The 26554-nt window shown below is 41.5% G+C and overlaps 1 long non-coding RNA gene across 1 annotated transcript in view; it reads right to left on the bottom strand.

Annotated features, from left to right (window-relative positions):
- LOC133544030 (uncharacterized) overlaps positions 1-26554 on the bottom strand; it is a 91155-nt gene that overhangs the window by 39203 nt on the left and 25398 nt on the right. The window contains exon 3 of the long non-coding RNA XR_009804573.1: positions 6006-6108. This is a non-coding gene — a long non-coding RNA (uncharacterized LOC133544030). The remainder of the gene's footprint in view (positions 1-6005; positions 6109-26554) is intronic.

Genomic DNA, 26554 nt, shown 5'->3' with positions numbered 1-26554 from the left:
GAGGTCGGGTAACGGGGGAAGCAGCCTAAGCAGGGAAGCCCAGAGTTCCCTCTCCCCAGCCATTTCATCCAGCTCCTCCCGGGGGATCTGGAGGCGTTCCCAGGCCAGGCAGGAGACAAATCGTCTTCCCAACGTGTGCTGGGTCTTCCCCGTAGCCTTATACCGGTCGGATGTGCCCGAAACACCTCCCTGACCAGATGCCCGAACCAGATGGGCTCCTTTCAATGTGGAGGAGCAGCGGCTTTAGTTTTTCCCTCGCCCCGCAGTATCCTTCTGTTCCCTCGATACGAGATGTGTGTCTCGTTTCCCCGGACTTCCCCTGGATCACTTGTTGCTTCCCCAGATCTCGACCTCTCGCCTGCCAACGGATTTTGACGCCTCTTTACTGCCCCCCGGCCACTCGCCTGCCCACAGACTTCCTAGCCAGCCTCGCCCTTGTCGGATCACCACGCTCTTCTCCAAACTCAACTTCAACACTTGCCGGTAACACTCCCCATTTAAATAAATCAAATAGTCTTGCACCTGCTCTTTTGGTTAACTACACACTTTACATCACATGTATTAATAAATACACCGAAGGCTAAACAGCTTCCCTGCCTCAATGCCGTCTTCTTCTTCCCTATACCGTTACAAACATGAACTCAACGGTGAAATTGTAAGACAATAGAACTTGGATAACTCCTGTACCAAATGACAATTGATTTGGTTTATTACAAATCTTTATTACAATAAACCTTATAAGGTTTTTTCAGGTGTACTGGAGAGGAGGCTATGCCGGATTGTCGAACCTCGGATTCAGGCGGAACTGGTCGTGGAACTGTGGACCAGCTCTATACTCTCGGCAGGGTTCTTGAGGGTGCATGGGAGTTTGCCCAACCAGTCTACATGTGCTTTGTGGACTTGGAGAAGGCATTCGACCGTGTCCCTCGGGAAGTCCTGTGGGGAGTGCTCTGAGAGTATGGGGTATCGGACTGTCTTATTGTGGCAGTCTGCTCCCTGTATGATCAGTGTCAGAGCTTGGTCCGCATTGCTGGCAGTAAGTCGGACACGTTTCCAGTGAGGGTTAGACTCCGCCAAGGCTGTCCTTTGTCACCGATTCTGTTCATAACTTTTATGGACAAAATTTCTACGCGCAGTCAAGGCGTTGAGGGGTTTCGGTTTGGTGACCGCAAGATTAGGTCTCTGCTTTTTGCAGAAGATCTTGTCCTGATGGCTTCATCTGACCAGGATCTTCAGCTCTCACTGGATCGGTTTGCAGCCGAGTGTGAAGCGACCGGAATGAGAATCAGCACCTCTAAGTCCGAGTCAATGGTTCTCGCCCGGAAAAGGGTGTAATGCCATCTCCGGGTTGGGGAGGAGACCCTGCCCCAAGTGGAGGAGTTCAAGTACCTAGGAGTCTTGTTCGCGAGTGAGGGAAGAGTGGATCGTGAGATCGACAGGTGCGGGGTCTTCAGTAATGCGGACGTTGCACCAATCCGTTGTGGTGAAGAAGGAGCTGAGCCGGAAGGCAAAGCTCTCAGTTTACCGGTCGATCTACGTTCCCATCCTCACCTATGGTCATGAGCTTTGGGTCATGACCGAAAGGATAAGATCACGGGTACAAGCGGCCGAAATGAGTTTCCTCCGCCTTGCGGCGGGGCTCTCCCTTAGAGATAGGGTGAGAAGCTCTGCCATCCGGGAGGAACTCAAAGTAAAGCCACTGCTCCTTCACATCAAGAGGAGCCAGATGAGGTGGTTCGGGCATCTGGTCAGGATGCCACCCGAACGCCTCCTTAGGGAGGTGTTTAGGGCACGTCCAACCGGTAGGAGGCCACGGGGAAGACCCAGGACACGTTGAGAAGACTATGTCTCCTGGCTGGCCTGGGAACGCCTCGGGATCCCCCGGGAAAAGCTAGACGAAGTGGCTGGGGAGAGGGAAGTCTGGGTTTCCCTGCTTAGGCTGTTTCCCCCGCGACCCGACCTCGGATAAGCGGAAGAAGATGGATGGATGGATGGATGGATGGACAATTCTTTAGAACTGAATAAATGCCTGATTATTTTGGCGTATTCTTTTTTAATCACTCTGTACTTAAATTAAAGATGCATCAATAATCGATTTATAATTGAATTACCGCTCCTGAAACCTAACCCTAATCGAATCGTGAGGTGGACAAAGATTCCCACCTCTAGTGTCGAGCGCAGGGGTCGGCAACCCAAAACGTTGCAAGAGCCATATTGGACCGAAAATACAAAAAAGAAATCTGTCTGGAGCTGCAAAAACTGAAATGGCGTATATGAGTCCCATAATGAAGGCAACACATGATGTAAGTGTCAATATTAGCTATAATGGCCTACTATCAAAATGACTTTAAAAGTTTTATATAACTCCTATAATGGAGGAAAACACATGATGTAAGTGTTTATATTAGCTATAATAGCCTACTATCAAAAGGACTTTAAAAGTCATACACAAGACTTATAATGAAGGCAACACATGATGAAAGTGTCTATTAGCTATATTAGCCTACTATCAAAGTAACAATATGTCGCAGGCTGAAGCAAATCTTTGTTGACAGAAATGTTGAAATTTAAAATGTATTCTACTCATTTTTACAACATTAGAAACCATTAGTACATTAGAGGCTACTCAGAAGGTGAGATAACTCTTAGAAATGACTGGTTATTAATGGTATAAATGTGTGTCCAAGTTAAAGGAAACGGCACACTGTCATCTTCTAATGGATTTATTACAATCTTTGGCAAGCTAGGTAATGTTTGCTGTGGTCTGGAACAGCATGGTACACAAACAACTATCTGAAATGCAGCCAATATTACATACAGATAATGTGTCATGAGACATGCAAAACTACATTATATACAAATAGGATAAAAGTAAAGGATATTAAATGAGGTGAAATATACCTACAAGGCATAATTATGCAATATGTACATACAGCTAGCCTAAATAGTATGTTAGCATTGATTAGCTTGCAGTATGCACTGACCAAATATGCCTGATTAGCACGCCAACAAGTCAATAAAATTAACAAAGCGCGCTTTTGAGCATTCATGCACAGCATGAAACTTTTGGTGGACGAAATGAGAAAAAAGAAGTAGAGGAAGATTTGACATATAAACAAACTGTTGCGTCACAGTTTACACTATGGCGAGTTCAAGAACTGCCAAAATTAGTACGACAAAATGATGTTCACCAAATAGTCTCATCAGTGAAGCATACACACAAACATATTAAACAGTGGGCTTTCTAACAATTGGGAAGGTTTGTGTCATGGTTGTCCTCAAACAAAAAAAACCATACTAAAACAAAACAATAATGTCCTCCCCAAGTTTTTCCATTTTCAGTCCTTTTTTAAAAAATGCTCCAGGGAGCCACTGCGGCGGCACTAAAGAGCCGCATGCGGCTTGAGAGCCGTGGTTTGCTGACCCCCGGTCTAGTGGGACAGGCGAAAGTTAAGTCGAGGAAAACGTGGTAGTTAATAAATTACTTAATGTTTCTGTTTGGCACGGTAGCACAAGTTTCACAGCCGGTGGTCGAGGGCCACTGACTTATAAGGATGGATTCCATTGCATAGTTAGATTTTTTTTCTCTTATCTGCATTTAATGGTAAGATCTAGGCCCCCTGCTCACTCAGCTAGTCGTTGGTGGCCCACCGCTTGGTTTAGTTCAAAAGTCACGTGACTGAATACAACCAAATCAGGGTTACAGTGTGTTACAGACCCGAAAATGTACAAACCCTGTTTCCATATGAGTTGGGAAATTGTGTTAGATGCAAATATAAACAGAATACAATGATTTGCAAATCCTTTCCAACCCATATTCAATTGAATGCACCACAAAGACAAGATATTTGATGTTCAAACTCATAAACTTTATTTTTTTTTTGCAAATAATAATTAACTTAGAAATTCATGGCTGCAACACGTGCCAAAGTAGTTGGGAAAGGGCATGTTCACCACTGTGTGACATCACTTTTTCTTTTAACAAGACTCAATAAACGTTTGGGAACTGAGGAAACTAATTGTTGAAGCTTTGAAAGTGGAATTCTTTCCCATTCTTGTTTTATGTAGAGCTTCAGTCGTTCAACAGTCCGGGGTCTCCGCTGTCGTATTTTACGCTTCATAATGCGCCACACATTTTCGATGGGAGACAGGTCTGGACTGCAGGCGGGCCAGGAAAGTACCGCACTCTTTTTTTTACGAAGCCACGCTGTTGTAACAGGTGCTGAATGTGGCTTGGCATTGTCTTGCTGAAATAAGCAGGGGCTACCAAGAAAAAGATGGCGCTTAAATGGCAGCATATGTTGTTACAAAACCTGTATGTACCTTTCAGCATTAATGGTGCCTTCACAGATGTGTAAGTTACCCATGCCTTGGGCACTAATGCACCCCCATACCATCACAGATGCTGGCTTTTGAACTTTGCGTCGATAACAGTCTGGATGGTTCGCTTCCCCTTTGGTCCGGATGACACGATGTCGAATATTTCCAAAAACATTTTGAAATGTGGACTTGTCAGACCAGAGAACACTTTTCCACTTTGCTTCAGTCCATCTGAGATGATCTCAGGCCCAGAGAAGCTGGCAGTGTTTCTGGATGCTGTTGATAAATGGTTTTCGCTTTGCATAGTAGAACTTTAACTTGCACTTACAGATGTAGCGACGAACTGTATTTAGTGACAGTGGTTTTCTGAAGTGTTCCTAAGCCCATGTGGTGATATCCTTTAGAGATTCATGTCAGTTTTTGATACAGTGCCGTCTGAGGGATCGAAGGTCACGGTCATCCAATGTTGGCTTTCGGCCATGCCGCTTACGTGGAATGATTTCTCCAGATTCTCTGAACCTTTTGATGATATTATGGACCGTAGATGTTGAAATCCCTAAATTTCTTGCAATTGCACTTTGAGAAATGTTGTTCTTAAACTGTTTGACTATTTGCTCATGCAGTTGTGGACAAAGGGGTGTACCTCGCCCCATCCTTTCTTGCATTTTTTGGGAAGCTGTTTTTATACCCAAACATGTCACCCACCTTTTCCCAATTAGCCTGCACACCTGTGGGATGTTCCAAATAGGTGTTTGATGAGCATTTCTCAACTTTATTAGTATTTATTGCCACATTTCCCAACTTTTTTGTCACATTTTGCTGGCAATAAAATTCTAAAGTTAATGATTATTTGCACAAAATAAAAATGTTCATCAGTTTGAACATCAAATATCTTGTCTTTGTAGCATATTCAACTGAATATGGGTTGAAAATGATTTGCAAATCATTGTATTCCGTTTGTATTTACATCTAACACAATTTCCCAACTCATATAGAAACGGGGTTTGTACAACCTACTGTAACGACTGGTTGGCATAGTGATGCCAAATTGGTCCCTTCGTGGATGCGTCGGCATGAACACAGCAACGGTAAGTTTAAATGATTTATTAAACTTAACAAAAACAGACTATGAACAAAAGCACTGGAGCTAACAGACAAAAATAAACCAAAGGCGCTAGCATGAAAGCTAGGAATAGAAAATACAAAAACTATACTTGGCACGAAGGACACAAAAGAGTAAACAAAAACATTCAGCATGAAAGCTGGAATATCAAGTGGCTTAGCGTAAGAGCTAGCGAGAAAATACATACGGGTAGTAGACAGTCGTGAATGTTGCTCGAAGGCAAATTAGAGTCCCAGAAAGAATAATGAAAAGGGACGGGCTTAAATAGGGGAGTAATCAAAAAGTGACAGGTGTGCAGAAACCGTGATTAGCAGGTGGGATCAATGAGCAACCATGGTGACTGACTAAACAGGAAGTAAGAGTGTAGAACAACAGAGTGATACAACAACTGGAAGTATAAACCATATGTGGTGATCCAAGTAGCGGATCGCAACACCTACCGAGGTTAGAGACCATAAAATGTATCATATTCATTGGATAGGAAGGATAACGCATAAAAAAAACATGGCTGTCCTCATTATATCAATGATGTTACAGGACAATGGCTGGGATTCACACTCACATGAAAGTAAATATGCAACTTGACTTCATCAAGAGTCTGCTGTGCTGGGAAGATCCGCCCGGCGCCGTGATGAATTGGGCTGATGAGACGCTGCTGTGGCTCACTAAAAACAGATGTTGCAAACAAACAAGAGAAAACGAGTGTTATGTTCTTCCACTGCCTGGGGGGATGGGTAACAAGAATGCAGAGAAATAAACACTTGCCACTCATGTTATTGTTTTCATGCACAAAATGCTCCGGTGTCATTGGGGTGTTTACAAAAAAGTCCCATTGTCTGTGTCTCGTGTAATCTTATTTGGGTCAAAATATTGAGAAATAAAGTCACACGTTGACTGGATGTGCTTTGTTAGGAGCACCTCACATTATTTCTCGGTAGATAGCTTCAGGCTACAGCTGGACTCATCATCACAAGTGACACTGTCATGATGAGCAGTGACACTCACTGCTGCATAATGAGCGACAGTAAAGTCATATTTACCACGTCAGCGACACCCGCGTCACTCTGGGGGTATATCGTTGTGACACCACGGATTGGCACCCACACGCCACGGTGTCACCTCCAATGAGCCTGGTAAAACAATCTGCTATTTGGATATTTTACATTTGCAATCATCACAGTCATTGTGATATCATTTCTGGCCTCAGGGAGCGCAGGGGATTTTTATTCCACTGCTCACTTTGATGAGAGAAAGAGGAACATCACATGCATACTTGCCAACCCTCCCGGATTTTCCGGGAGACTCCCGAAATTCAGCGCCTCTCTCGAAAACCTCCCGGAAGAAATTTTCTCCCGAAATTCATCTGGAGCTGGAGGCCACGCCCCCTCCAGCTCAAACATGCACAGTTCGAAGCTTGAAAAGGAGGATTGCAGGCGGATCTGACGGCATTTAAAGTTATTTTTAAAAACGACTGCTAATCCTCCTCCTTTTCAACCGGACGACCGCGGAGAATTAAAGTAAGAACACTCCGGAAGCAGAAGTTAATTAAAGGGGAACATTATCACAATTTCAAAAGGGTTAAAAAAAAAAAAAAATCAGTTCCCAGTGGCTTGTTGTATTTTTCGAAGTTTTTTTCAAAATTTTACACCTCCCGGAATATCCCTAAAAAAAAGCTTTAAAGTTCTTGATTTTCCCTATTTGCGACGCAACTATCCATTTCCCTGTGACGTTATACAGGGCTGCCAATACAAACAACATGGCGGTTACCACAGCAAAATATAGCGACATTAGCTCGGATTCAGACTCGGATTTCAGCGGCTTAAGCGATTCAACAGATTATGCATGTATTGAAACAGATGGTCGGAGTATGGAGGCAGATAGCGAAAACGAAATTGAAGAAGAAATTGAAGCTATTGAGCGAATAGCTATTGACGCTATTCGGCCATAGCATGGGTGTACCTAATGAAGTGGCCCATAGCATGGGTGTACCTAATGAAGTGGCCCATAGCATGGCTGCCTTATTAGCATCGCCGGTAAAATGTGCAGACCAAACGATCAGGACTTTCCCATCTTGTGACCCTGGAGCAACTTAAATCCGTCGATTGGTAAGTGTTTGTTTCGCATTGAATGTGGGTATCTAGTTTCAGATGTACATACAGCTAGCGTAAATAGCATGTTAGCATCGATTAGCGTAGCATGTTAGCATCGATTAGCTGGCAGTCATGCTGCGACCAAATATGTCTGATTAGCACATAAGTCAACAACATCAACAAAACTCACCTTTGTGATTTCGTTGACTTAATCGTTGCAAATGCATCTGCAGGTTATCCATACATCTCTGTGCCATGTCTGTCTTAGCATCGCCGGTCAAATGTGAAGACACTTTGGTACATTCAATGGGGGTCTGGCGGCAGATTTCTTGCCAGTGGTGCAACTTGAATCCCTCCCTGTTAGTGTTGTTACACCCTCCGACAACACATCGACAAGGCATGATGTCTCCAAGGTTCCAAAAAATAGTCGAAAAAACGGAAAATAACAGAGCTGAGACCCGGTGTTTGTAATGTGAAAATTAAAATGGCGGGTGTATTACCTCGGTGACGTCACGTTCTGTCGTCATCGCTAAAAGACCGATAAACAGAAAGGCGTTTAATTTGCCAAAATTCACCCATTTAAAGTTCGGAAATCGGTTAAAAAAATACATGGTCTTTTTTCTGCAACATTAAGGTATATATTGACGCTTGCATAGGTTTGGTGATAATGTTCCCCTTTAAGAGGGGCGGACTCACCAGCTCTCAGCCATGCTTCCGTCACACAGAGGAAGTCAAGTCCGCGGGAAGTGAAGAAATCCTTCAGGATAAACGTTTTGTTCGTCAAAGATCTTGCGTTCACAAGACCGAACCTGGCGGGGGGCCAGCACGTCCAAGGGCGCAGCTAATCCAGGTGGGGCCCGACACACAGCCCGCAAGTGGCAGGGGAGAGGAGCCACGAGGCGGGAAAGTAAGGCAGGAATCCGGCCAGGTGAAAAAGCTGACTGAGACGTCGAAAAACCAACGTTGAAGTTAATCATATCAGTGGGAGAGGGTCAAAGATCCAACGGTGTTTGGCGGTCATACACAAGCAGTGAGCTGACAGAGACCAAAATAGACGCAAACAACACAAAAACGAACAGAGCCGACAGCGATAGACGGCAGGGCAAAGCACATACTGGCGCCATCTTCTGGAAACTCGGAAGTGACGTTACTCAAATAGTGAAAAGTAAGTCTTGTTGTGTTTTTTTTTAGTAACCAGCAAGCACAGTACAGTTAGTAAAACAACTGTGTTTTTATTACTGTGTATTTGATAGGTGCCGTCTGAAATTAAACTATTTATTTTATTTATATATATAATAAAATAAATATATATAGCTAGAATTCTCTGAAAGTTAAGTATTTCATCCATATATATATACATATATATATGAAATACTCAAGTTGGTGAATTGGCTGTAAATATACACCACACCCCCGCCTCCGCCCCACCCCCGACCACGCCCCCCACCCCCCCGAAATCGGAGGTCTCAAGGTATGCTCACATGTCATTAAATCAGGAGAGAGACGACACAAAGTACTGCCGTTGGAAGATTATTACACAAGTGGAGGTAAAAAAGATCCCCAAAGCTAATAGTCAGCCATGCTGCAAAAGTCGTAGGCATCGTAAGTGCAGACCTGTCAACTAGGGTTGGGTATCGTCCAACCTGTCATGTGGTGTGGCCGTCAACTGACCAAAAACTGTTTTTATCATCTCAGAAATATTTCTAAAGTGAGAGATTGGTTGTCAAAATTGGATCTCGAAATGATCATTCACTCGTTCATTTCATCTCATATTGACTAGTGCAGTGGTTCTCAAATGGGGGTACGCGTACCCCTGGGGGTATTTGAAGGTATTCCAAGGGGTACGTGAGATTTTTTTTAAATATTCTAAAAATAGCAACAATTCAAAAATAATTTATAAATATATTTATTGAATAATACTTCAACAAAATATGAATGTAAGTACATAACCTGTGAAAAAAGAAATACAACAATGCAATATTCAGTGTTGAGAGCCAGATTTTTTGTGTGGACATGTTCCATAAATATTGATGTTAAAGATTTATTTTTTTGTGAAGAAATGTTTAGAATTAAGTTCAAGAATCCAGATGGATCTCTATTACAATCCCCAAAGAGAGCACTTTAAGTTGATGATTACTTCTATGTGTTAAAAACTTTATTTATAATTGAATTACTTGTTTATTTTTCAACAAGTTTTTAGTTATTTTTACATATTTTTTTCCAAATAGATTAAGAAAGACCACCACAAATGAGCAATACTTTGCACTGTTGTAGAATTTCATGAATCAGAAACTGATGACATAGTGTTGTATTTTACTTCTTCATCTCTTTTTTTTCCAAACCAAAAATGCTTTGCTCTGATTAGGGGCTACTTGAATTAAAAAAATGTTCACAGGGGGTACATCACTGAAAAAAGGTTGAGAACCACTTATGTAGAGGACGTTAAAGGCAGTGCAGTCACGGCAGCCCTTGATAATGTCGGCCGGGTGAAAATTGGGACATATTCGGGAAAATGGTTGCACCGGTAGATTGTCGAGAGGTGCACTGACATTCAGGAGTCTCCCAGAAAAATCGTGAGGGTTGGCAGGTATGTTGCTAGAGCGGGAAAGCCATTCATAGAAGGTGAATTCATTAAAAAGTGCATGTTAGATTTTTTAAAGAAATCTTTTCTTGCGGCCCAGCCTCACCCAGTTTCTGCATCCAGTGGCCCCCAGGTAAATTGAGTTTAAGACCCCTGCATTAGAACAAAAGAACATGGGAGGACTTTGCCCTTTAAAAAGAGAGGATCCGAACTGCTACATTGGATGTAATCTTCTATTCTAGTCTCCTTGCCTTATTTAGACAAGCCATTAGAACAAAAAAAAACATAGGGGGACTTTGCACTTTTAAAAGAGAGGATCCGAACTGTTAAAACTGGGGCCGATTGGATGTATCGCCAAATTCTTTAAAATGCCTTTGGAGATGGGTTATAGTTGACATTTAAACATTCAATTAATGGTCATAGTTCCAGTAGACAACAATTATGAGTATCATTGTGGTGTGTGATAAAACTGCACATTTTGTAGAGGCCTTTTTTAGTGGCCAACCTAAGGCACACCTGTGCAATAATCATTAAGTGCAAAGTAGTTATTATCTGGATTGTCGTACATTTCTGCCAGCATGTTAAGCCACTGAAACCGATACAAAGTCAGTGTCTTTTGGCTTTCTGGAAGAAAACTAGCAGTTGAATTAATTTTGTTCAGAACATCTGGAATAGAATTCTGCAGGTTTCATGCTAATTGTCGACTAATCCTCCCGCTCCGCTCCATCATGTGTGACAGGAAAGTATAAGCTTGGAAATGTCAAAGGGTGAACTCATCTCCTTGGTTAAGGTAAAAAAAAAAAAGCAGGGATATTTCAGGCACTTCAAGTATACCTGATGCATGGTTCATACTGAGCTATGAGGTCTCTGAGATTAAAGTGAAAAAACATAAAGTCACTACAACAAAAAGAGAGCAGAGTTGCTAAAAAACAGTGAACTGGCAATACTTTTAAGTTAGCACGTACCTCGTAGACGAGATAGCCGGATGTAGCTAAAAAAAAAGATTCCTGTATTTCCCGATTTGCTTCCTTTTTTAACGGGGCGGCATAGCTCGGTCGGTAGAGCGGCCGTGCCAGCAACTTCAGGGTTGCAGGTTCAATACCCGCTTCCGCCATCCTAGTCACTGCCGTTGTGTCCTTGGGCAAGACACTTTACCCAACCACTCCCAGTGCCACCCACACTGGTTTAAATGTAACTTAGATATTGGGTTTCACTATGTAAAGCGCTTTGAGTCAATTGAGAAAAGCACTATATAAATATAATTCACTTCACAACAGAAAAATGTCATGTGGTAAAAAGTCACATTCGTAGTCCGATCGCCATAAGCTCGGCCAATCATTCTCGCTAGCTGTTGCCGCCAAGGAGCTGTCATACGTGCTGGCATCGATTGGTTTAGCCTTAGCCTGCGGGAAATTGTTGTCAAAGCTGTAATCAATGAAATGTATTGATATTTTATGGATAACAAAAATACGGGACACAACGCGTCCCTTGACAGCTTAATTATTATCCTCTAAACTAAAGGCTTAGTGGCAACATGTGTGGACAGCACTATTTAGCTCCTATTTCCAAAATTGTGTACACTACTGAATTGGGGTCTTATGGTCGCTTATGTGGACACTTATACTGCCATCTGGTGGTGTCAGAAGAGTATAACATACAATGGAATTTGGAAAAAAAGTGTAAAAATAATAATGTGCATGTCACTTAACATGAAGTACACGTTTGTGTACTTATGGACTAAGTCCATCATATCAAAAGTTGATTCCTAGTTTTTATTCTAATTAGGGTCCAACCATCCATCCATCCATTTTCTACCGCTTATTCCCTTTGGGATCGCGGAGGGCGCCGAAGCCTATCTCAGCTACAATCGGGCGGAAGGCGGCGTACACCCTGCACAAGTCGCCACCTCATCACCAGCACAAATAGACAGACACCATTCACACTCACAATCACACACTCGGGCCAATTTAGTGTTACCAATCCACTTATCCCCCAGGTGCATGTCTTTGGAAGTGGGAGGAAGCCGGAGTACCCGGAGGGAACCCACGCAGTCACAGGGAGAACATGCAAACTCCACACAGAAAGATCCCGAGCAAGAACCCAGGACTACTCAGGAACTTCGTATTGTGAGGCAGACGCACTAACCCCTCTCCCACAGTGCTTTAATTAGGGTCCAATAAGCCCAAATAGCAAAGAAAAATAAAAAAGCATGAAAACCAGGGGCGCTCACACTTTTTCTGCAGGCGAGCTACTTTTCAATTGACCAAGTCGAGGAGATCTACCTCATTCCTATTTATAATTTATATTTATTTATTTATGAAAAAGACATTTTTGTTAACAAGTTAATGGTGTTTAATGATAATACAAGCATGTTTAACACACATAGATTCCTTTCTTTCATGAAGACAATAATATAAGTTGGTGTATTTGATTCTGATGACTTGCATTGATTGGAATTAGACAGTGGTGCTGATAACGTCCGCATTTTCAAATGGAGGAAAAAAAAGTCCTCCTTTCTGTCCAATACCACATGAAAGTGGTTGGATTTGGCATCTCATTTGTTCAACTTGCATACTCGTTTTTAAACACTTTGTTATGAGAGTAGCATATGTGTGTGGCCCTTTAATGTCTGGCAGCAGGTGAGTGACGTCAGTGAGTGTGCGGGTGGGCAAGCAAGTGAGAAAGCGGTCGCTGAGGGCGGGGGAGAAATACATTGGCATCAAACTCCGTAGCTTGCTAGCTTGTGCACGCTAGCTTTCTGAGACTCTTATTTTGTCAGCACAGGCAGGATGAAACAGGTCTTTTATGGTGAAGACAGGAACTGTGCAGTCGATCTTTAGAGTTTTGACAGTAGGTACGGAGTCTCTAGAAATAAAATGTGTTTCTCTGCGTCCGCCCTGTTAGTGATTTTTTTCTTAAATATGAGCTTGCAGCAGCCAGCGTCAACTCACAAGATCCTCGGGTGCCGAGAATGTCAAACAACTGACGAAAGTGAAGTCTTGGTATGATTGATGATTGCTCATTTTTATGTATATTTTTTAATGCCTGGCTTGAGATCGACTGACACACCCTCCGAGATCGACCAGATCGCGATCGACGTAATGGGCACCCCTGATGTAAACGAACAGCTTAGGCCTTAAGAGGTTTAATACGGAACGCATAATTTGGTCTTAAAAACCGGAACGGTTCCGTTTTTCTAAGGACAGTTGGCAAGCCGAGCAATAATAGACCTCTGAAATTGCCCTGATTGTACGAAATTGAAAATACCATGTCCATATACTGATATGATAAAATTGAACACAAATCAGACGTCAGTTTTGCCGTGATGTGTTTGAAGGACTAATGATATCACATCAGCTATTATGGCGACACATCAATTCGTATCTGTCATTTTTCCCAATGGCTTCTGTGTGCCTGTGCTGAATAGAGAATTACTGTACGGCGCAGTAATGTTCCCCCTGTATGAATGTCATCAGTATTCCGTGAGCGCACAGGAAGTGACAGGGGGCTCTCTGCAGCGACAGTCCTGTCCACACGCATCAGCTGCAATATTCCCTGCGGCGGCCTGCCACCATTCTGCCTCTAACCACCTGCTCGGCAACAACACCTGCTCACATGTGGCCTCTGCGGCCACACCAGTCACCGTGTTTATGGGTCACAACTTGACGTGCGCTCATCGCTCTGATTGCTGGACTCAAATGCTGGCAGGCTGCCAGAGAGGCAAAATTGTTTTGGTGAGCGTTTCTGACAATTGTGGCTAAAATGTACTCATTGAAACTGGATGGGGATCTTGTACAAACCTTGTACAAAATGTGCAGTTGTATTACTTGACAGGGAACCGGGGAATTATAAAAAACAGTCAATATCTGCTCAGACCACAATTTGTAAGGGTGTAGAAAAGGAATCGATTTGTTACATTTAGCTTTATTATTAAGATCCTGAATAGAAGCAACATTTTCCAGAATTGATTATTAATAATACTGGGGGTGCACAAAAAAATCGATTCACATCCGAATCGCAGTTGGTATTTTGCCTGAAGTTAAATCAAATCAACTTTATTTATAAAGCACATTTAAAATTTACCACAGGGGTAGTTAAATCGATTCATAATTTCAAAAAATATTTATACAGATCAAAAGTTTGGACACAGCTTTTACTCATTAAATGCATTTTCTTTATTGTTATGACTATTTCACATTGTAGATTGTCACTGAAGGAATCAAAACTATCAAACATGTTTTATATTCTAGTTTCTTCAAAATAGTCACCCTTTGCTCTGATTACCACTTTGTACACTCTTGGTATTCTCTTGATGAGCTTTAAGCACACCTGTGAAGTGAAAACCATTTCAGGTGACTAACTCTTGAAGCTCGTCGAGAGAATACCAAGAGTAAGCGAAAAAGTAATCAGAGCAAAGGTTGGCTATTTTGAAGATGTCACGCTTGTCCCTGACAGTTTTGGTCTATGTCTTAGTTTTTCCTCTGCATTTGTCTTTAGTTCCTGTCAGCACTCTTATTTTGGTTCTGTTTCCTGTTTGTCTCCCTGAGTGCTGTGTAACCCTCAGCTGTGGCTGATTGGCACCTGGCCACACCTGGGATAAATAAGCCAGCCACTATTTAAGACCTGTTTTCTCCTCCAGTCGGGGCTTGATTATTGTCGTGTCAATGTCATTTTCTACTTGTCATTCCTACTGGTCGTGTGATTGCAGCGTAGCGGTAAGCTATATTTGGTAGATGTTTTGTAGTTTACTGTTTTTTGTTCCCTGCTTCTTATTTGTTTGTTCATAGCCCTTAGTTTGTTATATCCGCCCACGTGCGTGCTTTTTGTTTGTTCTAGTTCTAGTATTTTAAATTAAACTATGTTTTCCTGCACAATGTCTCCCTCCTTCTCTGCATCTTGGGGTTCGACACAAAATAACTCTGACAGAAGAAACTAGAATATAACACATGTTATCAGATCCATCCATCCATTTCCTACCGCTTATTCCCTTTCGGGGTCGCGGGGGGCGCTGGCGCCTATCTCAGCTACAATCGGGCGGAAGGCAGGGTACACCATGTTATCAGATATTTCATATTATTTATTTTTGTTGAGTATATAACTCCACATGTGTTCATTCATAGTTTTGATGCCTTCAGTGACAATGTAAATAGTCATGAAAATAAAAAAAAACACATTGAATGAAAAAGCGTGTCCAAACTTTTGGCCTGTACTGTATATATTATAGTGTTGTCCCGATACCATTATTTAGATACCTGTACCACAATTTATTTAGATACTTTTCTAAATAAAAGGCACAGCAAAAAATTGCATTAATGGCTTTATTTTAACAAATAAATCTTAAGGTAAATTAAACATATGTTTCTTATTTTATTATTATTATTTTATATATTTTTTTATTATTATATTTTATATTATTTTATTATATTTATTTATTATTATTATTCATTATCTTGGTTTGTCCTTAAATAAAATAGTGAACATACAAAAAAATCTTGTCTTTTAGCAGTAAGTAAACAAACAAAGACTCCTAATTATTCTGCTAATGTATGCAGTAAAATATTGTTTCATTCATCAATCTATTATTTTGGCAACAATATTACGAACAAGTGGTAGAAAATGAATTATTAATCTACTTGTTCATTTACTGTTAATATCCGCTAACTTTCTTCTTTTAACATGATCAATCTACACATCTGTTAAAATGTATGAATCACTTTTTCTTCTGTTGTTTGGATGCTTTTCATTAGTTTTGGATGATCCCACAAATTTAAGTCATTACAGGATCATACAATGGTCATAATTTAAGTCATTGTGTGTCCAGGGACATATTCCCTGAGTTTATAAACATGATATAAATACAAAAAAAAGAAAGAAGATTTAGTGATGCTAAAAAATACTGATGTAATCATAGTAGTATCCACTAGATACGCTCCTGTACTTGGTATCATTACGGTGGATGTCAGGTGTAGATCCACCCATGACGTTGTGTACATTGTGACGCCGGTGAAGTACGGTGTGTAGTGAAACATGTTCAGCTACTTTATTTGTCGCCATTAAGGTGATGATTAGTGATTTCGAAGTAGCTAAAACACTGCAGACTGCGGATGGACTGTAGCCGCTAGCTAGTGAGCCATGTCTTAAAGCACCTCTTCCTGATGGCGTTTCAGTGTTATAACTTCCTTTATCGTTAGTTTTCAAGCCAAAATGTACTCAGTGAATGTGCGTTGCCGAATATGCTCGTCTGCTCGTAAAACCAGCAATGTGACGATGACGCGCCGTCATGCCCGTAAAAAAAAAATGGGGAAGGGTTGGGGAAGACCGGTACTTTTTACAGGCGGTATAGTATCGAATATGATTAATTAGTATCGCGGTACTATACTAGTACCGATATACTGTACAACCGTAATATATTAAAACTAAGGCTGGGCAACGATTAAAAAATTTAATCGGAGTTAATCGCACTATTTCTCCGATTAATCGTGATTAACTGCATTCTATACGCAAAGCCCAATAATGAATTCAAAAGTAGTGTGTAGTGCACCTTTATTGGAATATTCTCCCACATGAACAACAGCGCCAAAACATTTGTTGTGCCAACACAATTTAAATCAGTCCTTGTTAAACAGTAGCAGTTAAATAGCATATTTTATGAAAATCAACTCAAAAAATGTAAATACAAACATTTAAGCTTATTGCCACTGCCAGGGTATTTAAGTTATCCTGTTTGTTATGGAAAATAAATATAATCTACATACAAATCTCTGAGCCACAATCATAACGTCTGAACAGGCAATTTCTGAGGTAACAGCAAAAACATTTTTTTTATCAGGGATCTTATGTTTAAAAAACCTATATTATAGGTAGTGGGCTGTTTTAGGGAATTTTTGATCAAATTATCCGTAGTAGCAATATTAATAATGTTGTGTTTATTCTGCGTAGTGCACTTAAAATAATTATGACCATATCTAGGAATTGATATGATGAGAATTTTCCGATTGTTTGCTTGGTGCTTTGATAAACTCAATGCATCATATACATGGTACTATATTGTGATGTTATGAGCCAGGGAAAAAAAGAACTACCCTAACCAGCATGCAACAGGAGTGACGAGCATGCGCGGTAGCCCGGTATAGGTTGTGTCGCCTTGACGGCATCTTGTATGTTGTGATATGCACGCTCTGAAAGCAAACGTTAAGAACTCAGCCAACACGCCCCGTCTGCATTATTCATAAATAGACAGACAACACATATACTCCGCTGCTTCACAGGCCGCTGGATGTAGCCGGCAAACTATTCCCATGCTAACTAGCCGGTCTAGCAAGCACGCGTCATTCAGTCCAAAACGGCCCGATCTATCCACATTCAGAATTGTCTGGCGGTCGTAAGTGATCCCGGAGTGACCAAGCTGTAAGCCAGCCATTAAATTTGCAAAATAGTCCGGTATTTTTGACAAATGTTCCATCTTTACCAAGAGTCCCTCAACGCCGAAGCCCATCCGGGCGACGCCATCTTGTTGAGAAAAGGCATTAACAAAATAAAAGCATGTAAACAACATACGCAAATGTGCGATAAAATAATTGTCGGCGTTAATAGATTGATGAGTTAACTCGTAATTAACGCATTAATTTGCCCACCCCTAATTAAGACATTTAATAAAAATATGTTTTTAAGCCGTCTACATTGATCCAGAAAGAGATTTTCTAACCTGTAACCTGTTTGTAAAAAATTACAATATAATTTTTTTAAACAAATCGTCACCCCAGGAATCGGAGTCAAAGCGAATCTCTAGGTTTTTAAAGAGATCACACCCTTAGAAAAAATGTTTTTCAAACCGTATCGGCATTCGGTAGCTAGCTACCTTTAGATCAGGGGTATCAAACTCAATTGCACAGGGAGGGGCAATATTCAAAGGCACTTTAGATCACAGGCTGAACAGGATTAATTGAACCCCGGAAGAGTTGGCATGCATCTGAGGCGCAAGCGTTTTCCAGCATGCTTTGTTGTCATTACAATGATCACTTTTTTAAATGTGTTATCAAGCATCTTTAATGTTATATTTTCTTTATGTTATGTTGTATTTTGATGTCGTTTTTAGTCTTGTACAGTTCAATTATGTTATGTTCACTCTTCGTAAGTGAATCCATCTACAATGCAAAATGGCTCCCCCACACGACCTAATACACGCTGTCTTCCATTTACCGTGAAAACTGAAAACAGGTATTCATCCGTGAAGAGATCACCTTTTCAAAATGCCGTACGCCATCGAAAATGAGCATTTAATGAGGTCGAGACCCCGGTGTAAACGATGAGCATGCAGATAAGATTCTCTGAGATGGTTTCAGACGGTTTGTAAAGAAGTTATTTGGTGATGCAAGTGTTGTCAATTTGGTGGTTGTGGCAGCAGCTATTGGTCCAAGATGATCGTGGAGGTCCTGGGCGGCTGTGGTTTATTTAGGGCAGGGGTCGGCAACCCGCGGCTCCGGAGCCGCATGCGGCTCTTTGATCACTCTGATGTGGCTGCATCGCATACTTAGTCAACAGTCAACACTGAGGGTTGTAATATAAACAACTTTAACACTCTTACTAATATGCACCACACTGTGAACCCACACCAAACAAGAATGACAAACACATTTCGGGAGAACATCTGCACTGTAACACAACATAAACACAAAAGAACAAATACCCAGAATCCCATGCATCCCTACTCTTCCGGGCTAGATTATACACCCCCGCTAGCACCAGACCCCGCCCCAACAACTCCACCCACCTCAACCAACGCACAGAGGGTGGGGGGATTTGGTGCTAGCGGGGGTGTATAATGTAGCCCGGAAGAGTAGAGATGCATGGGATTCTGGGTATGTGTTCATGGGATTCTGGGTATTTTGTTGTGGGACATGCGTATTCTGCGTCTCCCTCCGCGGCGGGTCCAACCTGAGGACCCGCTGACAGCGCATTCCAGACACGCCCCCGCAGTCATCAAGCAGACCGTGCCCACTCTCCGCCGCAGCCGGCCGCAGTACACACCTGTGACTGATGACGTGCAGCTGCTTATGACACCAGTGGACCCAGGGATCCTCGCGGGAACTTAGTTCTCTGTTGAAGTACAGTATGCAAATCCTACTTTCCCTGTGTTCAGTCTCTCCGTGGTTCTAAGTGTTTTCTCCCGTGTCCCCGCAGAACTCTCCGTCGCCTGCAAAGTGAGCTGTGCGTCTCACTCTTCCCCGGATATCCTTCGTCCTCGGATTGCCTCCTTCGTCCCTCGACTCCTCGCTTCCTTCCACGGACTACCCTGCCTGTCTTGCCCTTATTGGACTGCATCACGTCTCTCAACACGCACCTCCAACACTTTGGTAAGACACTGCAGCTAATCTACACACACATAGTCTTACAACACACACTCTTGGGTTTTTGACACACACACACCATTCTCTAGTTTATTCGTATTGTTATTATATATATATATATATATATATATATATATATATATTTACTTTGTATAAGAATAAATCTTTGGACATTACTGCCACCTGGTGTCTGTTTGCCGTCACGTCCTTAGTAAATCATAACATATTTGTTCTTTTGTGTTTATGTTGTGTTACAGTGCTGATGTTCTCCCGAAATGTGTTTGTTATTCTTGTTTGGTGTGGGTTCCCAGTGTAGCGCATATTAGTAACAGTGTTAAAGTTGTTTAAACGGGTACCCTCAGTGTGACCTGTACGGCGGTTGAACAAGAATGCCTTGCAATCGTTTGCGTGTGACTGCAGAAGCCTCATACAACATGTAACTGGGCTGGCAAGCTGATTTAACGTGTTGTAGAATGCGCCAAAGGCAGCGCCTTAATAGGATGCCCTTATTATTGTTGATTGAGGGAAATCCTGTAAACATTTGCATGAGTAGTTGATCTGACATTCGATAGTCTCTCGAAATATTCGGGTGGGTTGGCATTCATATAAAACTTGCGGGCCCTATTATCATTACATTTTCATATTAAGGTGCGGGCTGCGTCTGAGACCCCTGGTCTATACATAGCACAAAATGCAATGTTATTTCATTTTAAATTTCAAAAGAGTTTTGTGGCTCCCATTGTTTTCTTTATTTTGTGAACCGGTTTAAAATGGCTCTTTGAGTGGTAAAGGTTGTCGACCCCTGATTTAGGGGAACATTTTCCACCTTAAGGGAGAGTGGAATGCATAGGGAGTCTCACTCACTGTTCACTTCATTCTGTTCAAGAACAAAACACAATGAGCACACCCTGTGTTTTTATCTTTGTAAATACACACACACAGTATCTTATTTGGTTTTGATGGTGAGAGGAGGTGCCAGGAACGAGACGGAGCGAGATTGGGCGAAAGTGTATCCGTCCAAAACACACGCTTACCTTAACTTTCAGTTTCATTGGACAACTACGCCAGGAAAGGGCATCAAGGAGTACAAAAGCACATGAACTGAGGGACAATCAAACTTTTTAGTGTACAGTCTTCTCTCCAGCGCTGGTATTGCTACGGTTTGTACATACTCCAGTTGTAGAATAAATTGTTAATCTTTTATTCTAGTCTCCTTGCCTTATTCAGACAAGCCATTAGAACAAAAAAAACATAGGAGGACTTTGCACTTTAAAAAGAGAGGATCCAAACTGTTACAACTGGGGCCGATTGGATGTATCGCCAAATTCTTTAAAATGGCTTGGGAGAAGGGTTATGGTTGACATTTTAACATTCAATTAATGGCCATAGTTCCAGTAGACAACCATTATCAATAGCATTGTGGTGTGTATTAAAACTGCACATTTTGTCCCGGCCTTTTCTAGTGGCCAAACTAAGGCACACCTGTGCAATAATCTTTAAGTGCAAAGTAGCTATTATCTGGATTGTCGGACATTCCTGCCAGCATGTTAAGCCACAGAAACCGATACAAAGTCAGTGTCTTTTGGCTTTCTGGAAGAAAACTAGCAGTTGAATTCATTTTGTTCAGAACATCTACAGTAGAATTCTGCAGGTTTCATGCTAATTGTCGACTAATCCTCCTGCTCCGCTCCATCATGTGTGACAGGAAAATATAAGCTTGGAAATGTCACAGGGTGAACTTATCTCCTTGGTTAAGGTAAAAAAAAAAAAGCAGGGATATTTCAGGCACTTCAAGTATACCTGATGCTTATTTTTGTTCAAGTTAACATACTCAGCTATGAAGTCTCTGAGGTTAAAGGGAAAAAATATAGACTCATTACTATTAGTCAATGTTTTTCATTTTAAAAACATTTAAAAACTGGACTCACCTAAAACTTTCACATTAAAAAGCTTTGTTATAGTCACACATTATCATATAATAAAAGCAAATGCATTCTCCGTCATTCATGTAAGTATAATGACCACAAGGCACGCAAGTGTGTGTGTGTGTAAGTGTGTGTGTGTGTGTGTGTGTGTGTGTGTGTGTGTGTGTGTGTGTGTGTGTGTGTGTGTGTGTGTGTGTGTGTGTGTGTGATCGTATGCAAACCGGGGATGAGGATGTCACGCTTACACAACCTGACAAGGAAATCCTTAGCAGAGGAAAAATGTTCATCCATTTGAGGACGAATACGCAGCCTTGGAATTTGAAAAGATAAGCGTTCGGGGAAAAAAAGCCACATAGAAGTGACGGATCTGGGTCTCCACCCGTGTGGAACAATTGTCTCAGATTTGTCCAAGAGGTGCCACAACAACTCGAGATGTCTGGAGGTTTTACTCACTCCCCATAATAGCAAGTTATAAACTCTCCAGTGTTGGTGAAGTGTAAGTTATTTTTACTTGTTGATTTGAGTCGATAGAACAGAGTGCATGCTTGTCACACCATGAAAATAATTACAAACCCTGTTTCCATATGAGTTGGGAAATTGTGTTAGATGTAAATATAAACAGAATACAATGATTTGCAAATAATTTTCAACCCATATTCAGTTGAATATGCTACAAAGACAACATATTTGATGTTCAAACTGATAAACTTTTTTAAAATTTGATGCCAGCAACATGTGACAAAGAAGTTGGGAAAGATGTCAAAAAATACTGATAAAGTTGAGGAATGCTCATCAAACACTTATTTGGAACATCCCACAGGTGTGCAGGCTAATTGGGTGCCATGATTGGGTATAAAAACAGCTTCCCAAAAAATGTTCAGTCTTTCACAAGAAAGAATGGGGCGAGGTACACCCCTTTGTCCACAACTGCGTGAGCAAATAGTCAAACGTTTCTCAAAGCGCAATTGGAAGAAATTTAGGGATTTCAACATCTACAGTCCATAATATCATCAAAAGGTTCAGAGAATCTGGAGAAAACACTCCACGGAAAGAGGTTTCCATGGCCGGAAACCAACATTGAATGACCAAGAACTTCGATACCTCAGACGGCACTGTATCAAAAACCGACATCAATCTCTAAAGGATATCACCACATGGGCTCAGGAACACTTCGGAAAACCATTGTCTCTAAATACAGTTTGTCGCTACATCTGTAAGTGCAAGTTAAAGGCCTACTGAAACCCACTACTACCGACCACGCAGTCTGAGTTTATATATCGATGATGAAATATTAACATTGCAACACATGCCAATACGGCCTTTTTGGTTTACTAAATTGCAATTTTAAATTTCCCGGGAGTTTCTTGTTGAAAACGTCGCGGAATGATGACGTGTACACGTGACGTCACGGACTGTAAGGAAATATTAGCGCTGCACGACTCGCGGCTAAAAGTCGTCTGCTTTAACCGCATAATTACACAGTATTCTGGACATCTGTGTTGCTGAATCTTTTGCAATTTGTTCAATTAATAATCGAGAAGTCAAAGTAGAAAGATGGAGTTGGGAAGCTTTAGCCTTTAGCCACATAAGCACACGGTGATTCCTTGTTTAAAATTCCCGGAGGTGAAGCTTTACTATGGATCAGAGCGGTCAAGCGAACATGGATCCCGACCAAATGTCAACCAGCAGTTTTCGGTGAGAAAATTGTGGTAAAAAGTCGCCACTTACCGGAGATCAGCTGAGCCTGTGCCGTCCATACAGCTGCCGTCGACTTCCATCAGACACTGGCCTCAAGACACCCGTGGACACACCCCTCCGACTATCAGGTACTGTTAAACTCACTAAAACACTAGCAACACAATAGAAAGATAAGGGATTTCCCAGAATTATCCTAGTAAATGTGTCTAAAAAAATCTGAATCCGTCCCAATGCAATCGCGTTTTTTTTTTTTATTGTTTTTCTAGTCCATCACTATCAATATCCTCAAACACAAATCTTTCATCCTCGCTCAAATTAATGGGGAAATTGTCGTTTTCTCGGTCCAAATAGCTCTTTATGTTGGAGGCTCCCATTAAAAACAATGTGAGGATGTGAGGAGCCCTCAACGGGTGACGTCATCGTCTGCGACTTCCGGTAAAGTCAGGGCTTTTCTGTTAACGACCAAAAGTTGCGAACTTTATCGTCGATGTTCTCTACTAAATACTTTCAGCAAAAATATTGCAATATCGCGAAATAATCAAGTATGACACATAGAATGGACCTGCTATCCCGGTTTAAATAAGAAAATCTCATTTCAATAGGCCTTTAAAGGTCTACTATTCAAAGCGAAAGCCATTTATCAACAACATCCATAAACGCCGCCGGCTTCTCTGGGCCCGAGATCATCTAAGATGGACTGATGCAAAGTGGAAGAGTGTTCTGTGGTCTGACGAGTCCACATTTCAAATCGTTTTTGGAAATATTCGACATCGTGTCATCCGGACCAAAGGGGAAGCAAACCATCCAGACTGTTATCGACGCAAAGTTCAAAAGCCAGCATCTGTGATGGCATGGGTAGCTTACACATCTGTGAAGGAAGCATTAATGTTGAAAGGTATATACATGTTTTGGAACAATATATGCTGTCTTTTTCATGGACCCCCCTGCTTATTTCAGCAAGACAATGCCAAGCCACATTCAGCACGGGTTAAAACAGCGTGGTTTCGTAAAGAAAGAGTGTGAACACTTTCCTGGCCCACCTGCAGTCCAGAACTATCTCCCATCAAAAATGTGTGGCACATTATGAAACATAAAATACGACAGGGGAGACCTCGGACTGTTGAACGACTGAAGCTCTACATAAAACAAGAATGGGAAAGAATTCCACTTTCAAAGCTTCAACAATTAGTTTCCTCAGTTCCCAAACGTTTGTTGAGTGTTGTTAAAAGAAAAGGTGATGTAACACAGTGGTGAACATGCCCTTTCCCAACTACTTTGACACATTTTGCAGCTATGAAATTCTAAGTTAATTATTATTTGCAAAAAAAACCAAAAACGTTTGTGAGTTTGAACATCAAATATCTTGTCTTTGTAGTGCATTCAACTGAATATGGGTTGGAAAGGATTTGCAAATCATTGTATTCCGTTTATATTTACATCTAACACAATTTCCCAACTCATATGGAAACGGGGTTGGTATGTCTGATTAGCAGTCAAGTCAATAACATCACAAAACACACTTATGTGCATTCACGCACAGCATGAAAATTTTGGTGGACAAAATAAGACAAAGAAGGAGTGGAAGATTTTACATGTATATGGTGGGTTCAAGAACCAGCGAAATTAGTAGGATAAAACGTAGTTCACCAAATAGTCTCATCAGTGAAGCATACACACAAACATATGAAACAGTGGGCGTTTTAACAATTGGGAAGATTTGTGTCATGGTTGTCCTCAAACAAAAAACATAATAAAACAAAGAATATATTTTTCTCCTAATCATTTTCCATTTTCAATACTTTTTTAAAAATGCTGCAGGGAGCCACTAAAGAGCGACATGCAACATTGTGATTAAGCCCAATTAAATATTTGTTTTAAAATATTTATCATATATCACTCAGTTTTGAGTACAAGCTAACAAGTAATAAATCGCAGCACAGATGTGACTTTTGAGGTACGTCATTGAGTTTATTTTGAGGTGTGAACATCCAGGATGTTGAACAATTCTGACCCTTGCGGATGTTCTGCTTCCAGGCAATTGGAGGGACAGGAAGAGGAAAAGGATGTGAAAGGAAGTGCGCTGAGATCATACTGAGAGGACTCTTTGCTTGTTCAAAATGAATCTTTGAATATTTCATTGTGAACTTGTGCTTTTTAGAGGCTTTTAGTGCTTTTACACGTCGGCTCAAACATCACCACACTTTTGAACTATTGGAGCACTTGAAAATTGGACCAAGAAATAGTCATCTCTAAGGAAAAGTTATAGTCTTGCCACTTCATGCACTTTCTCTCCTAGGTACCAAAAGACACCAGCCGGGGGGGAACAGTGAGGTTAATGTTGTCATTTAATTACTTTTGTGCCCGTCCAGCTGGCGATGATGGAGTATTAAACTGCAGTCACCTTGGAAGGCTTGGAGCTTGCGAGCTATTGATAAATAGTAAGCGTGTGCCGATATCAAACGGTATTAAGGCCACGGTATGATATTATTGTACTTTGTAAAATTGTCGTAGTGTGTAAAATGAAGTGGCATTTTACACACTGTGTAAAAATGCCACAAACATATTTAGGACAGGGTGCCCACACTTTCTCTGCAGGCTCTACTTTTCAATTGATACTTTTCAATATCAAGGGGATATACCACATTCATATATATCAGGGGTGTCCAAAGTGCAGCCCGGGGGCCATTTGCGGCCCGCAGCTAATCGTTTACCGGCCCACCACACATTCTGCAAAAATTGCAAAATTGATAGTATTGCAAAAATTTTAAAAAACATTTTAAAAAAGTGGAATGAAGTGCGAGTGAGCTGAGCTGCAGTTTGTTTCTAGAATGTCAACGGGCTAATAGTGATGATACTAGTAGTTGACTGGGAAGTGTTTATTATCATTTGGGGAGAGTACGCTGCCTTATGCTCACCTGCTAAACACCAATCTGCTTGACCCTGAAGCGCTGACTACATGCGCTCTGAATACGCACTGCTGATTGGTTGTTACTGCTCTAAATACGCACTGCTGATTGGCTGTTACTGTTATGGTTGCAACCAATCAGATGGTTGTGTGGGTGGGACAATGCTGGGTGCTGTGTCGGAGACAGAGGCAGTAAGCAGAGCAGCTTGTTAAAGGGGAACATTATCACCAGACCTATGTGAGCGTCAATATATACCTTGATTGTGCAGATTTCCGAACTCTAAATGGGTGAATTTTGGCAAATTAAACGTGACGTCTCCGAGGTAATACAGCCGCCATTTTCATTTTCAACACATTGTAAACATTGGGTCTCAGCTAAGTTATTTTCAGTTTTTTCTACTATTTTTTGGAACTTTGGAGACATCATGCCTCGTCGGTGTGTTGTCGGAGGGTGTAACAACACTAACAGGGAGGGATTCAAGTTGCACCACTGGCCCGAAGATGCGAAAGTGTCTGCCCCCAGACCTCCATTGAATGTGCCAGAGTGTCTCCACATTTTACCGGC

The sequence above is a fragment of the Nerophis ophidion genome, linkage group LG27 (assembly GCF_033978795.1).
Source record: "Nerophis ophidion isolate RoL-2023_Sa linkage group LG27, RoL_Noph_v1.0, whole genome shotgun sequence".
Lineage (NCBI taxonomy): Eukaryota > Metazoa > Chordata > Actinopteri > Syngnathiformes > Syngnathidae > Nerophis > Nerophis ophidion.
This window is presented reverse-complemented; position numbering and strand designations above follow the sequence as displayed.